Raw genomic sequence first — 14428 nt, 5'->3', positions numbered from 1 at the left:
AAAATGACAAATGTACATGCAGGCAACCTTTTCAAATCAAATTATTAAAAGTATGGCTTGTCAGCATAATCTGAGTTTACAAAACAGAAAGGCAAGAGCTTCCCATTTGTACTTAGATTACTTTTTGAGAACATTCAGAATGTGCTAGTTGGTCTTTTTTGATACTTTTCATAAGCACAGGGGAAAACTATTAGAAAAGGCTTCTGTGAAAGTATTTCCTCAGGATCCTTGTATCATTACAAAATGCAACCCTGGAGTCTGCATTTCATATCTTACTGAAATTCAAGATATACACAAATAAAGGATTGGGAATCTAAATGTAATAAGTGATGACCTAGTTCATCAGGATGAAAGTGAAGAGACAGAAGATACTATAAAGAAGGCACAGAAGTAACAAGAATGAAAACTAAATAATTTGCTTTAAATACATATGAGTTATCTTACATTTCCTTCCATATGAAATCAGTCTATTCTGCTAAGTGGTTAACAGATAAGTGTTACTTAGCACTTGACTTTACTATGATGATAAAAGGACAAGTTTTCATAAGCAGTATATATACGGATTATATCCGTGACAGATTTTAACAGGTTCCATTTTTACAAGTTACTGATACATTCTGGGGGCCTCTGGTAGTTTTGCTACTTTCTGGAGATAGAAATTAAATTAGTGTGGTGTGTTGCCAAGGATGCAGGGACCAATGCCAATGCCTATGCAGAAATCATCTGCGTTGTGATCTGTGAGGCACTGAGAGGGCTCTGCCCTCAAACACACCTCCCCTGGGGCACATGCCCAAGCAAAACCCAGCAAATGTTAAGCATGTCATCTCTGGGCTATGAAGACAAAAGACCTTGAGAGTAAAGGGCATTTGACAGGCTGCCCTGGGGAGCTGCTCTTGTGGACATTCTAGGAACACTGAACAGGAACTTGGCCCCCATCACTATTTTCTCCTAGGACCTATTTTGAATAACAATATTTTTCTGAATATATAACCAAACTTTTTCTTCTGGACTAGAGGCCATATTTGAACCATGGTTTTCAGAAATGTGCATTTGGTGTCTGTCTTTATAGACACTTATACACATCTCAGAAATCACCAAATTTGGGGAAATGGGAACCACAGTTTGAGAGAATAGTTAGAGAGAATCATGCCTACTTGCATAGCGAACCTGTTAAAAAGTCTGATTTCACAGACTTTTTTGCTGCACTAACCAATGCAGTTAATACTTCATTTTCACAAAGAGCCAACTCATGGCAACATTAAAAAATGATCGTGTCCTTAGATTAGGTTATAAGCCCACAGGGCAGGTACTGTGTTTGATGTTTTGTGTGGCACCTATCATATTGTTAGAGCTCAATAAACGTTCAACAGTAAAAAAAAAAAAACAAAAACAAAACAAAAAAAAACAATTATAAAGGTCCATGAATTGACAAAACTGTTGTAAAAAATATACCATGGGGTGGGGTTGAGGGAATGAAGTCTGCTCCACCAGATATTTAAGAAACACTACAAAGCTATAGCAATAAAACTGTGCAGTGTTGATGCAGAGACAGTGAGCCTATTGGAACATAATAAAGAGCCCAGAAAAAGAAGTATTTTGGAAGCTTGATATAGATATGTCTGTGATGTCACATAGCAGTGGAAAAGAGCTGGTAAAGAAAAATAAAATTAGCAGTCTATCACCAACCACATGAAACAAAAGTCTATATTACTTTGACTATGAAATAAAGCAATAAAATCAATAGAAGAAAACATATAGGAATACCTTTATCAAAGGATCAAGAAAGAAAAGAAGATCCTCAAACCCAATATTAAATTATATATGTATATATTATACTATGTATATTTATATGTGTAAATGGACTAAATCAAAATAATTTGTCATCACTGAAATATACTGCCAAAATTAATAGAAGCATTCATTGCAATATGGAAAACAAAACAATAACACAAAAGAATGCATAAAATATAAATGAATTACTTTAAAGGAGACCCAGTTGAAAACTATAAGAAAATGAATAATCATTTTTTATGAGTGAAAACTCATACAGCTAACAATATATATAGAGATATATAATCTCACCAGTAGGCAGAAAAATACAAATTAAAGTCTCAGAGAGATACCACCTTACACCTAACAAATTGGTAAGTATTAGAATATTTAATATTAATCCTCTATGGTATATATAATTAGGAAGCTATTTTGTAGAACTATTGTTCTATAATATTATTAGTGAAACTAATTATGGTAATAAAATTTTTCTGGGTAACAACCTCAAAAATCTCACAGGTACACAGAATATTTATTTATTTTTGTCCACATATTTGCAGTTCTAGTTTGGCTGATCTAAGCTGGGTTTGGCTGGGCCCTGTTGGTCTCTGACTTTTAGTTGGGATTATATCAACTCCACATGATATCATCTTGGAGCTCAGGCTGAAGGAGCAACTGTTTTCTGAGGCATATTCTTTTCAGGGTGTATCTTAGGAGTGCAAGAGGTAAAGAAAAATCATGCAAGCACATTTGAGCTTCTGCTTCCATCTTGGCCACTAAAATCCCATTAGACTTTCTAGCTACATGACCAATTCAAATGTCAGTGGTGTAAGGGAATATATTCTTCTATTGGAATGGAAGGCACTGCAAGGTCACGTGGCCATAGGCAGGAGTAAATAATTCTGTATCAGGGAGGAGTAGAGAACTGGGTGCAGTAATCCAGTATTTCACATTCACTGTATTCACACCCTACTGCCATCAAGCCAACATAAATTCTCAGGGAATCATACGTAGAAATGTCTGTCATTACACTGTATCTTCAACTGATTCTTTTCAAAGGCTGTGACAAGGGCTTGAGTGAAACGATTAATTTGGGAAGTGATCCAGGGTATCGAGAAAATGAGTAGGAAGATTTTGGCAAGGAAGTAAGAAAAAACAGCAAGGTATGTTTTATGGAGCTAGGAACATCTGTGGATGAGTAGAGGTGAATTCTCTTGGTGCCCAACTGAGGAAACATTGAGATTATACTTCAGAGTTGGCCTCTGCAGGCTAGATTCTGGTCACTAATTCAGTCCACCTGTTGAGGGTAATTCATGGGTGTTAATTCCCCACAATTCCTGACTGAGTAAGCTTCCTTTGCTTCCCCTAAAGCAGAAAACAGAAAGAATGTATTTACATATCTTTTTTTTTTCTTTTTTTAAACATCTTTATTGGAGTATAATTGCTTTACAATGTTGTGTTAGTTTCTGCTTTATAACAAAGTGAATCAACTATACATATACATACCTATATATACTTATCTTTTTCTTGATGTGGGATGCATCTTGTATACATGGGGGCTTTAAATGCCAGCTGTAGGTGAGGTCGCAGGTAGCCCAATGAATGTACCCCGCCATGCAGAAAGCTTTGGCTATGCATTGCTTATGATAGTAATGTATTAAATATATCTTATTCTTCCATCAGTAAAGGAATGTAAAAGTAGAACATGTTACGTAGATACAATTAATTTTTCAGCAATTCTTAAAAAAGAACACACTATATTTGGGAAAACTTGTTCTAAAATATATTGAACCAGAAATGACAAAAACCATTAAAATTTATACGAATCACTTCCAAATAGTACCTTATATATTTATGTATATACATATATCACTTAGACATAAATTCAATAAATCTATGAGAGTAAGTGTCAATGTCAGGAAGAGGAGTGCAATTGGAGCATGAGATTAAAGAGAAAACATTAGAACAACAAGGAGAAGAGTGCTGATGAGAAGGTCCTGTGAACAAAGTATAAGCAACCCAATTCTACACAACTGAGATTCCTGCATTTCAGATTCTGTCAGATAGATATATAGATAGATAGATAGGTAGGTAGGTAGATAGATAGATAGATAGATAGATAGAAGATGTAGGTGTATATGGAGATACATAGATATCAGTACTTAGCCTATGTACTTATATCTCTACTTCTCTATCTGCCTCTATTTACTTATCTATTATTTATTTATCATCCATCTCTATCTGTCCTCTTGCTTAGCAGCCCACATTTCTACCACAGCATTTTTACTTCTTCCTGAAATAGTAAGTTGACTTAGAATCAGATGAAACTATATAGAGAATAAGATGGGAATCCACCACTTAGACAAATTTATTGTTTCCAAATGTTCTAAATTAAAACAAAACAAATACAACGAAATAATGGGCTCAGAGAAATCTCTATGAATCTACCCTACTTTCAGAATGAAGGCAATGGTTTAAGAGCTGAAATGAAATGATCTCGTAAAAGACTGTATCTATATACAGCATGCGGATGTCAGGACTAATATCAGAAATAAAACCACAGTTGTAATAATTTACATTATATTTTAAATGCAATTTATGTTTTTCGAATATTTGGGCAAAAGCTATCAACTATTTAGTATTTGTGAAATCATTTCCATATTAACAAAAGCATGAAATCATATTTTTTATTGACTTATAGACAATTTATAATAATGTATCAGTTTCAGGTGTATACATAGTGATTCAATATTTTTATAGATTAAACTCTAGTTAAAGCTATTAAAAATAATGGCTATATTTCCCTGTATTGTACAATATGTCCTTGCTTATCTAATATTTTATTCATAGTGGTTGTATCTCTTAATCCCATACCCCTATCTTGCCCCTCCCCCTTCACTCTCCCTACAGCTCACCACTTGTTTGTTCTTTACATCTGTGAGTCTGTCTCTGTTTTGTTATAAATATTTGTTTGTTTTATTTTTTACATTCCACATATAAGTGATAACAAAGAGTATCTGTCTTTCTCTGATTTTTTTTTAACATCTTTATTGGAGTATAATTGCTTTACAATGGTGTGTTAGTTTCTGCTTTATAACAAAGTGAATGAGTTATACATATACGTATGTTCCCATATCTCTTCCCTCCTGCGTCTCCCTCCCTCCCACCCTCCCTGTCCCACCCCTTTAGGTGGTCACAAAGCACTGAGCTGATCTCCCAGTGCTATACGGCTGCTTCCCACTAGCTATCTATTTTACGTTTGGTAGTGTATATATGCCCATGCCACTCTCTCACTTTGTCACAGCTTACCCTTCTCCCTCCCCATATCCTCAAGTCCATTCTCTACTAGGTCTGTGTCTTTATTCCTGTCTTACCCCTAGGTTCTTCATGACATTTTTTTAAAATTCCATATATATGTGTTAGCATACAGTATTTGTCTCTTTCTGACTTACTTCACTCTGTATGACAGTCTCTAGATCCATCCACATCTCTACAAATGACCCAATTTCATTCCCTTTTTTTTTGGCTGAGTAATATTCCATTGTATATGTGTACCACATGTTCTTTATCCATTCATCTGTTGATGGACACCTAGGTTGCTTCCATGTCCTGGCTATTGTAAATAGAGCAGCAATGAATATTTTGATAGATGACTCTTTTTGAATTATGGTTTTCTCAGGGTATATGCCCAGTAGTGGGATTGCTGGGTCGTATGGTAGGTCTATTTGTAGTTTTTTAAGGAACCTCCATACTGTTCTCCATAATGCCTGTATCAATTTACATTCCCACCAACAGTGCAAGAGGTTTCCCTTTTCTCCACACCCTCTCCAGCATTTATAGTTTGTAGAATTTTTGATGATGTCCATTCTGACTGGTGTGAGATTATATCTCATTGTAGTTTTGAGTTGCATTTCTCTAATGATTAATGATGTTGAGCATCCTTCCATGTGTTTGTTGGCAATCTGTATATATTCTTTGGAAAATGTCTATTTAGTTCTTCTGCCCATTTTTGGATTGTGTTTTTTGTTTTTTTGATATTGAGCTGCATGAGCTTGTAGATTTTGGAGACTAATCCTTTGTCAGTTGCTTGATTTGCAAATATTTTCTCCCATTCTGAGGGTTGTTTTTTTTGTCTTGTTTATGGTTTCCTTTGTTGTGCAAAAGCTTTGAAGTTTCATTAGGTCACATTTATTTTTGTTGTTATTTCCATTTCTCTAGGAGGTGGGTCAAAAAGGATCTTGCTGTGATTTATGTGATAGAGTGTTCTGCCTATGTTTTCCTCTAAGAGTTTGATAGTGTCTGGCCTTATATTTAGGTCTTTAATCCATTTTGAGTTTATTTTTTTGTATGGTGTTAGGGAGTGTTCTAATTTCATTCTTTTACATGTAGCTGTCCAGTTTTCCCATCAGCACTTATTGAAGAGGCTGTATTTTCCCCACTGTATGTTCTTGCCTCCTTTATCAAAGATAAGGTGACCATATGTACCTGGATTTATCTTTGGGTTTTCTTTCCTGTTCCATTGATCTATATTTCTGTTTTTGTGCTGGTAGCATACTCTCTTGATTGCTGTAGCTTTGTAGTATAGTCTGAAGTCTGGCAGCCTGATTCCTCCAGGTCCATTTTTCTTTCTCAAGATTGTTTTTGCTATTCGGGGTCTTTTGTGTTTCCATACAAATTGTGAAATTTTTTCTTCTAGTTTGGTGAAAAATGCCACTCGTAGTTTGATAGGGATTGAATCTGTACATCGTTTTGGGTAGTGTAGTAATTTTCACAATGTTGATCCTTCCCATCCAAGAACATGGTATTTCTCCCCATCTATTTGTATCATCTTTAATTTCTTTCATCAGTGTGTTATAATTTTCTGCATATAAGTCTTTTGTCTCCTTAGGTAGTTTTATTCCTAGATATTTTATTCATTTTTTGCAATGGTAAATGGAAGTGTTTCCTTGATTTCATTTTCAGATTTTTTCATTGTTAGTGTATAAGAATGCAAGAAATGTCAGTGCATTAATTTTTTATCTTGCTACTTTACCAAATTCATTGATTAGCTCTAGTAGTTTTCTGGTAGCATCTTTAGGATTCTCTATGTATACTATCATGTCATCTGCAAACAGTGACAGCTTTACATCTTCTTTTCTGATTTGGTTTCCTTTTACTTCTTTTTCTTCTCTGATTGGTGTGGCTAAAACTTCCAAAACTATGTTGAATAATAGTGGTGAGAGTGGGCAACCTTGTCTTGCTCCTGATCTTAGTGGAAATAGTTTCAATTTTTCACCATTGACGATGATGTTGGCTGTGGATTTGTCATATATGGCATTTATTATGTTGAGGAAAGTTCTCTCTATGCCTGCTCTCTGGACAGTTTTTATCATAAAAGGGTGTGGAATTTTGTCAAAAGTTTTCTCTGCATCTATTGAGATGATCATATGGTTTTTCTCCTTCAGTTTGTTAATATGGTTTATCACATTGATAGATTTGCGTATATTGAAGAATCCTTGCATTCCTGGAATAAACCCCACTTGATCATGGTGTATGATCCTTTTAAGGTGCTGTTGGATTCTGTTTGCTAGTATTTTTTTGAGGATTTTTGCCTCTATGTTCGTCAGTGATATTGGCCAGTAGTTTTCTTTCTTTGTGACATCCTTGTCTGGTTTTGGTATCAAGGTGATGGTGGCCTCGTAGAATGAGTTGGGGAGTGTTCCTCCCTCTGCTATATTTTGGAAGAGTTTGAGAAGGATAGGTGTTAGCTGTTCTCTAAATGTTTGATAGAATTCGCCTGTGAATCCATCTTGTCCTGGACTTTTGTTTGTTGGAAGATTTTTAATCACAGTTTCAATTTCAGTGCTTGTGATTGGTCTGTTTGTATTTTCTGTTTCATACTGGATCTCTCTCAGAAGGTTGTGCTTTTCAAAGAATTTGTCCATTTCTTCCAGGTTGTCCATTTTATTGGCATATAGTTGCTTGTACTAATCTCACATGATCCATTTCTGCAGTGTCAGTTGTTACTTGTCCTTTTTCATTTCAAATTCTACTGATTTGAGTCTTCTTCCTTTTTTTCTTCATGAGTCTGGCTAATGGCTTATCAATTTTGTTTATCTTCTCAAAGAACCAGCTTTTAGTTTTATTGTCTTTGCTATCATTTCCTTCATTTCTTTTTCATTTATTTCTGATCTGATCTTCATGATTTCTTTCCTTCTTCTAACTTTGGGGTTTTTTTTGTTCTTCTTTCTCTAATTGCTTTAGTTGTAAGGTTAGGTTATTTATTTGAGATGTTTCTTGTTTCTTAAGGTAGGATTGTATTGCTATAACCTTCCCTCTTAGAACTGCTTTTGCTGCATCCCATAGGTTTTGGGTCATCGTGTTTTCATTGTCATTTGTTTCTACGTATTTTTTGATCTCCTCTTTGATTTCTTCAGTGATCTCTGGTTATTAAGTAGTGTATTTTTTAGCCTCCATGTGCCTTTATGTTTTACAGATTTTTTCCTGTAACTAATATCTAGTCTCATAGCACTGTGGTCAGAAAAGATACTTGATATGATTTCAATTTTCTTAAATTTACCAAGGCTTGATTTGTGACCCAAGATATGATCTATCCTGGAGAATGTTCCATAAGCACTTGAGAAAAATGTGTATTCTGTTGTTTTTGGATGGAATGTCCTATAAATATCAATTAAATCCATCCTGTTTAATGTGTCATTTAAAGCTTGCGTTTCCTTATTTATTTTCATTTTGGTTGATCTGTCCATTGGTGAACGTAGGGTGTTAAAAGTCCCCTACTATGATTGTTTTACTGTCAGTTTCCCCTTTTATGGCTGTTAGCATTTGCCTTATGTATTGAGGTGTCCCTATGTTGGGTGCATATATAGTTACAATTGTTATATCTTCTTCTTGGACTGATCCCTTGATCATTATGTAGTTTCCTTCTTTGTCTCTTGTAATAATCTTTATTTTAAAGTGTATTTTGTCTGATATGAGAATTGCTACTTCAGCTTTCTTTTGATTTCCATTTGCACGGAATATGTTTTTCCACCCCCTCATTTTGTCTGTACGTGTCCCTAGATCTTAAGTAAGTCTCTTGTAGACAGCATATATATGGGTCTTGTTTCTGTATCTATTCCGCCAGTCTATGTCTTTTGGTTCAAGCATTTAATCCATTTACCTTTAAGGTAGTTATCAATATGTATGTTCCTATTACCATTTTTTAAATTGTTTTGGTTTGTTATTTTAGGTCTTTTCCTTTTCTTCTGCTTCCTGCCTAGAGAAGTTCCTTTAGCATTTGTTGTAAAGCTGGTTTGCTGGTGCTGAATTCTCTTAGCTTTTGCTTGTCTGTAAAGGTTTTAATTTCTCCTGCAAATCTTAATGAGATCCTTGCTGGGTAGAGTAATCATGGTTGTAGGTTTTTCTCCTTCATCACTTTAAATATGTCCTGCCACTCCCTTCTGGCTTGTAGAGTTTCTGCTGAAAATCAGCTATTAACCTTAGGGGGATTCCCTTGTATATTATTTGTTGTTTTTCACTTGCTGCTTTTAATATGCTTTCTTTGTATTTAATTTCTGTTAGTTTGATTAATATGCATCTTGGCGTGTTTCTCCTTAGGTTTATCTTGTATGGGACTCTCTGTGTTTCCTGGACTTGGTTAACAATTTCCTTTCCCATATTAGGGAAGTTTTCAACTATAATCTCTTCAAATATTTTCTCAGTCCCTTTCTTTTTCTATTCTTCTGGGACCCCTATAATTCGAATGTTGGTGCATTTAATGTTATTCCAGAAGTCTCTGAGACTGTTCTCAATTATTTTCATTCTTTTTTCTTTATTCTTCTCTGCAGTAGTTATTTCCACTGTTTTATCTTCCAGGTCACTTATCCGTTCTTCTGCCTCAGTTATTCTGCTATTGATCCCATCTAGAGTATTTTTCCTTTCATTTATTGTGTTGTTCATCATTGTCTGTTTCATCTTTATTTCTTCTAGGTCCTTGTTAACTGTTTCTTGCATTTTATCCATTCTATTTCCAAGATTTTGGATCATCTTTACTATCATTATTCTGAATTCTTTTTCAGGTAGACTGACTATTTCCTCTTCATTTGTTAGGTCTGTTGGGTTTTTGCCTTGCCCCTTCATCTGCTGTGTATTTCTCTGTCTTCTCATTTTGCTTAACTTACTGTGTTTGGGGGTGTCCTTTTTGCAGGCTGCAGATTTGTAGTTCCCGTTGTTTTTGGTGTCTATCCCTAGTGGCTAAGGTTGGTTCAGTGGGTTGGGTTTGTTTCCTGGTGGAGGGGACTAGTGCCTGTGTTCTGGTGGATGAGGCTGGATCTTGTCTTTTTGGTGGCAGGTCCACGTCTGGTGATGTGTTTTGGGGTGTCTGTCACCTTATTATGATTTTAGGCAACCTCTCTGCTAATGGATAAGGTTGTGTTCCTGTCTTGCTAGTTTTTTGGCATAGGGTGTCCAGCACTGTAGCTTGGCGGTTGTTGAGTGGAGCTGGGTCTTGGCATTGAGATGGAAAACTGTGGGAGATTTTCCCCACTTGATATTACATGGAGCTGGGAGGTCTTTTATGGACCAGTGTCCTGAACTTGTGTCTCTGACCTCAGAGGCACAGCCTTGACGCTTGGCTGGAGCATCAAGAGCCTGTTATTCACACAGCTCAGTATAAAAGGGAGAAAAAAAAAAGGAAGAAGAAGATAAATTAAAATAAAATAAAGTAAAATAAAATATAGTTATTAAAATAAAATATAATTATAAATTTTTTTAAGTAATTTAAAAAAAAAGAAAAGAAAGAAAGAAAGAAAGAAGAGAGCAACGAAACCAAAAAACATATCTGCCAATGATAACAGTGGTAGAAGCTATACTGAAAAAAAAAAAAAAAGGACAGAAAGAACCGTAGGACAATAGTAAAAGCAAAGCTATTTAGACAAAATCACACACAGAAGCATACACATACACACTTGCAAAAACAGAACAAGGGGAAAAATATATATATATCTTTGCTCCCAAAGTCTACCTGTTTAATTTGGGATGATTCGTTTTCTATTCAGGTGTTCCACGGATGCAGCGTACATCAAGTTGATTGTTGAGTTTTAATCCCCTTCTCCTGAGGCTGCTGGGAGAAATTTCCCTTTCTCTTCTTTGTTTGCACAGCTCCTGGGGCTCAGCTTTGGATTTGAACCCACCTCTGCGTGTAGGTTGCCTGAGGGCATCTGTTCTTTGCTCAGACAGGACGGAGTTAAAGGAGCAGCTGATTGGGTGGCTCCGATTCACTCAGGCTGGGGGGAGGGAGGGGTTCGGAATGTGGGGCAAGTCAGTGGCTACAGAGACCAGCATGACATTGCACCAGCCTTAGGCGTGCCATGTGTTCTCCTGGGGAAGTTGTCCCTGCATCACGGGACCTTGGCAGTGGCGGGCTGCACAGGCTCCCAGGAGGCGAGGTGTAGAGAGTGACCTGTGCTTGCTCACAGGCTTCTTGGTGGCGGCAGCAGCAGCCCTAGCGTCTCATTCCTGTCTCTGGGGTCCACGCTGATAGCCACAGCTCGCGCCCATCTCTGGAGCTCCTTTGAGCGGCACTCTTAATCCCCTCTCCTCATGCACCAGGAAACAACGAGGCAAGAAAAAGTCCCTTGCCTCTTTGGCAGCTCCAGACTTTTTCTTGGACTCCCTCCCGGCTACCTGTGGTGCACTAACCCCTTCAGGCTGTGTTCACGCAGCCAACCCCAGTCCTCTCCCTGGAATCCGACCTACGAAGCCAGAGTCTCAGCTCCCAGACCCCACCTGTTGCGGCGGGTGAGCAGAACAGCCTCTCAGGCTGGTGAGTGCTGTTGGGCACCGATCCTCTGTGCAGGAATCTCTCCACTTTGCCCTCTGCACCCCTATTGCTGTGCTCTCCTCTGTGGCTCCAAAGCTTCCCTGCTCTGCCACCCACAGTCTCCACCTGCGAAGGGCCTTCCTAGTGTGTGGAAACCTTTCCTCTTTCACAGCTCCCTCCCACTGGTCCAAGCCCCATCCCTATTCTTTATCTCTTTTTTATCTTTTTTCTTTTGCCCTACCAAGGTACGTGGGGAGTTTCTAGCCTTTTGGGAGGCCTGAGGTCTTCTGCCAGTGTTCAGTAGGTTTTCTGTAGGAGTTGTTCCACATGTAGATGTATTTCTGATGTATTTGTGGGGAGGAAGTTGATCTCCGCATCTTACTCTTCTGCCATCTTGAAGCTCCTCCTCTCTTTTTCTGATTTATTTCACTAAGTATAATACACTCCAGGTCCATCCATGTTTTGCAAATGTAAGAATTTCATACTGTTTTATGACTGAGTAATATTCAATTATATATATTACATCTTCTTTATACATTGATTCATTGATGGGCACACAATTTGCTTCAATATCTTGGCTATTGTAAATAATGCTGCTATGAATATTGGGGTGCATGTATCTGTTTGACTTAGTGTTTTTGTTTGCTTTGGATGTATACCCAGGATTGGAATTGATGGATCATACGATAGTTCTATTTTCAGTTTTCTGAGGAACTTCCATACTGTTTTCCATTAGGATTGCACAAATTTACATTCCCACCAACTGTGTATGAAGGTTCACTTTTCTCCACATCGTAGCCAACGTTTGTTTTTTGTGGTCTTTTTGATTATAGCAAATCTGGCATGTGTGAGGTGATATCTCATTGTGGTTTTGATTTGCATTTCTCTGATGATTAGTGATGTTGAGCATCTTTTCATGTGTATGTTGGCCATCTGTATGTGTTCTTTGGAAAAATATCTGTTCAGGTCTTCTGCCCATATTTTAATTGGATTCTTTGTTTTTATGATACATAGTTGTATGAGTTGTTTATATATTCTGGATATTAACCCTTTATCAGTCATAACATTTGCAAATATATTCTCCATTCAGTAGGTTGTATTTTCATTTTGTAAATGGTTTCCTTCGCTCTGCAAAAGCTTTTAAGTTCTGTTAGGTCCCATTTGTTAATTTTTGCATTTATTTCTTTTGCCTTAGGAGACAGATCCAGAAATATGGCTATTAATTATGTAAAAGAGTGTTCTGCTATGTTCTCTTTTAGGAGTTTTATGGTTTCAGGTCTTACATTTAGGTATTTAATCCATTTTGAGTTTATTTTTGTGTATGGTGTTAGGGAATGTTCTTATTTCATTATTTTAATGTGGCTGTCCACTTTTCCCAGCATGACATATTGAAAAGACTTCTCTCCATTGTATATTCTTGCCTCCTTTGTCATAGGTTAATTTAACATCAGTGTGTGGTTTTACTTATGGCATCTCTACTCTGTTCCAATGATCTATGTATTTGTTTTAGTGCCACTACCATGCTGTTTGATTACTGTAGCTTTGTACTATAGTCTGAATTCAGGGAGCATGATACTGCCAACTCTGTTCTATTTTCTCAAGATTTCGTTGACAATTCATGGTCTTTTGTAGTTCCATAAAAATTTTAGGATTATTTGACCTACTTCTGAGAAAAATGTCATGGATATTTTGATAGGGATTGCATCAAATATGTTGCTTTGGTTAGTATGTATATTTTAACATTATTAATTCTTCCAATCCAAGAAAACAGGATATCTTTTCTTTTGTTTATGTAGTTCTTTCAGACTATATTTGAACTTAAAGGACTACTGGTTTAAAATAAGTAGATATAGTTATGAGCCAACATATATGACCCCCATGTAACCACAAATCAAAAATATACAATGAATACACTAAAACTAGAGATAAAAGAATACAAGCATAGCACTAAAAAAAATTATCAAGCCATAGGAGAAGAAAGAAAAAGAAGAGCAAAGAACTGCAAAAACAACTGGAAAACAGTTAATAAAATGGCAATACATACCTTCCTATTAATCATTACATTAAATTTCAATGGACTAAATGCTCCAATCCAAAGACATAGGGTGGCTGATTGGATGAAAATGCAAAGCCCATCTATATGCTGCTTACAAGAGACTCACTTCAGAGCTAAAGACACACAGACTGAAAGTGAGGGGATGGAAAAAGATATCTCATGAAAATGGAAATGATAAGAAAGTGGAGGTTTCAATATTCATATCAGAAAAAATAAACTTTAAAATAAAGTCTATAACAAAAGACAAAGAAGGGCATTATATAATAATAAAGGGAATAAAAAAAGAAGAGAATATTAGAGTCATTAACATACATGCACACAATACAGGAGCACCTAATATATAAAGTAAATGTTAACAGACATAAAGGGAGAAATTGACAATAATACAATAATTGTAGGGGATTTTAATACCTCACCTACATCAATGGACAGAACATCCAGACAGAAAGTCAATAAGGCAATAATGCTCTTAAGTGACACAATAGACCAGTTGGACTTAAAAGATATCTATAGGACATTGCATCCCCAAGCAGCAGAATAGACAGTCTTTTCTTTTCTTTTCTTTTTCTTTAACATCTTTATTGGGGTATAATTGCTTTACAATGGTGTTAGTTTCTGCTTTATAACAGAGTGAATCAGTTATACATATACATATGTTCCCATATCTCTTCCCTCTTTGTCTCCCTCCCTCCCACCCTCCCTATCCCACCCCTCCAGGGAGCCACAAAGAACCGAGCCGGTATCCCTGTGCCATGCGGCTGCTTCCCACTGGCTATCTACCTTACGTTTGTTAGTATATATAT

This window comes from Lipotes vexillifer, unplaced genomic scaffold, assembly GCF_000442215.2.
Source record: "Lipotes vexillifer unplaced genomic scaffold, Lipotes_vexillifer_v1.1 scaffold65, whole genome shotgun sequence".
Taxonomy (NCBI): Eukaryota; Metazoa; Chordata; class Mammalia; order Artiodactyla; family Lipotidae; genus Lipotes; species Lipotes vexillifer.
This window is presented reverse-complemented; position numbering follows the sequence as displayed.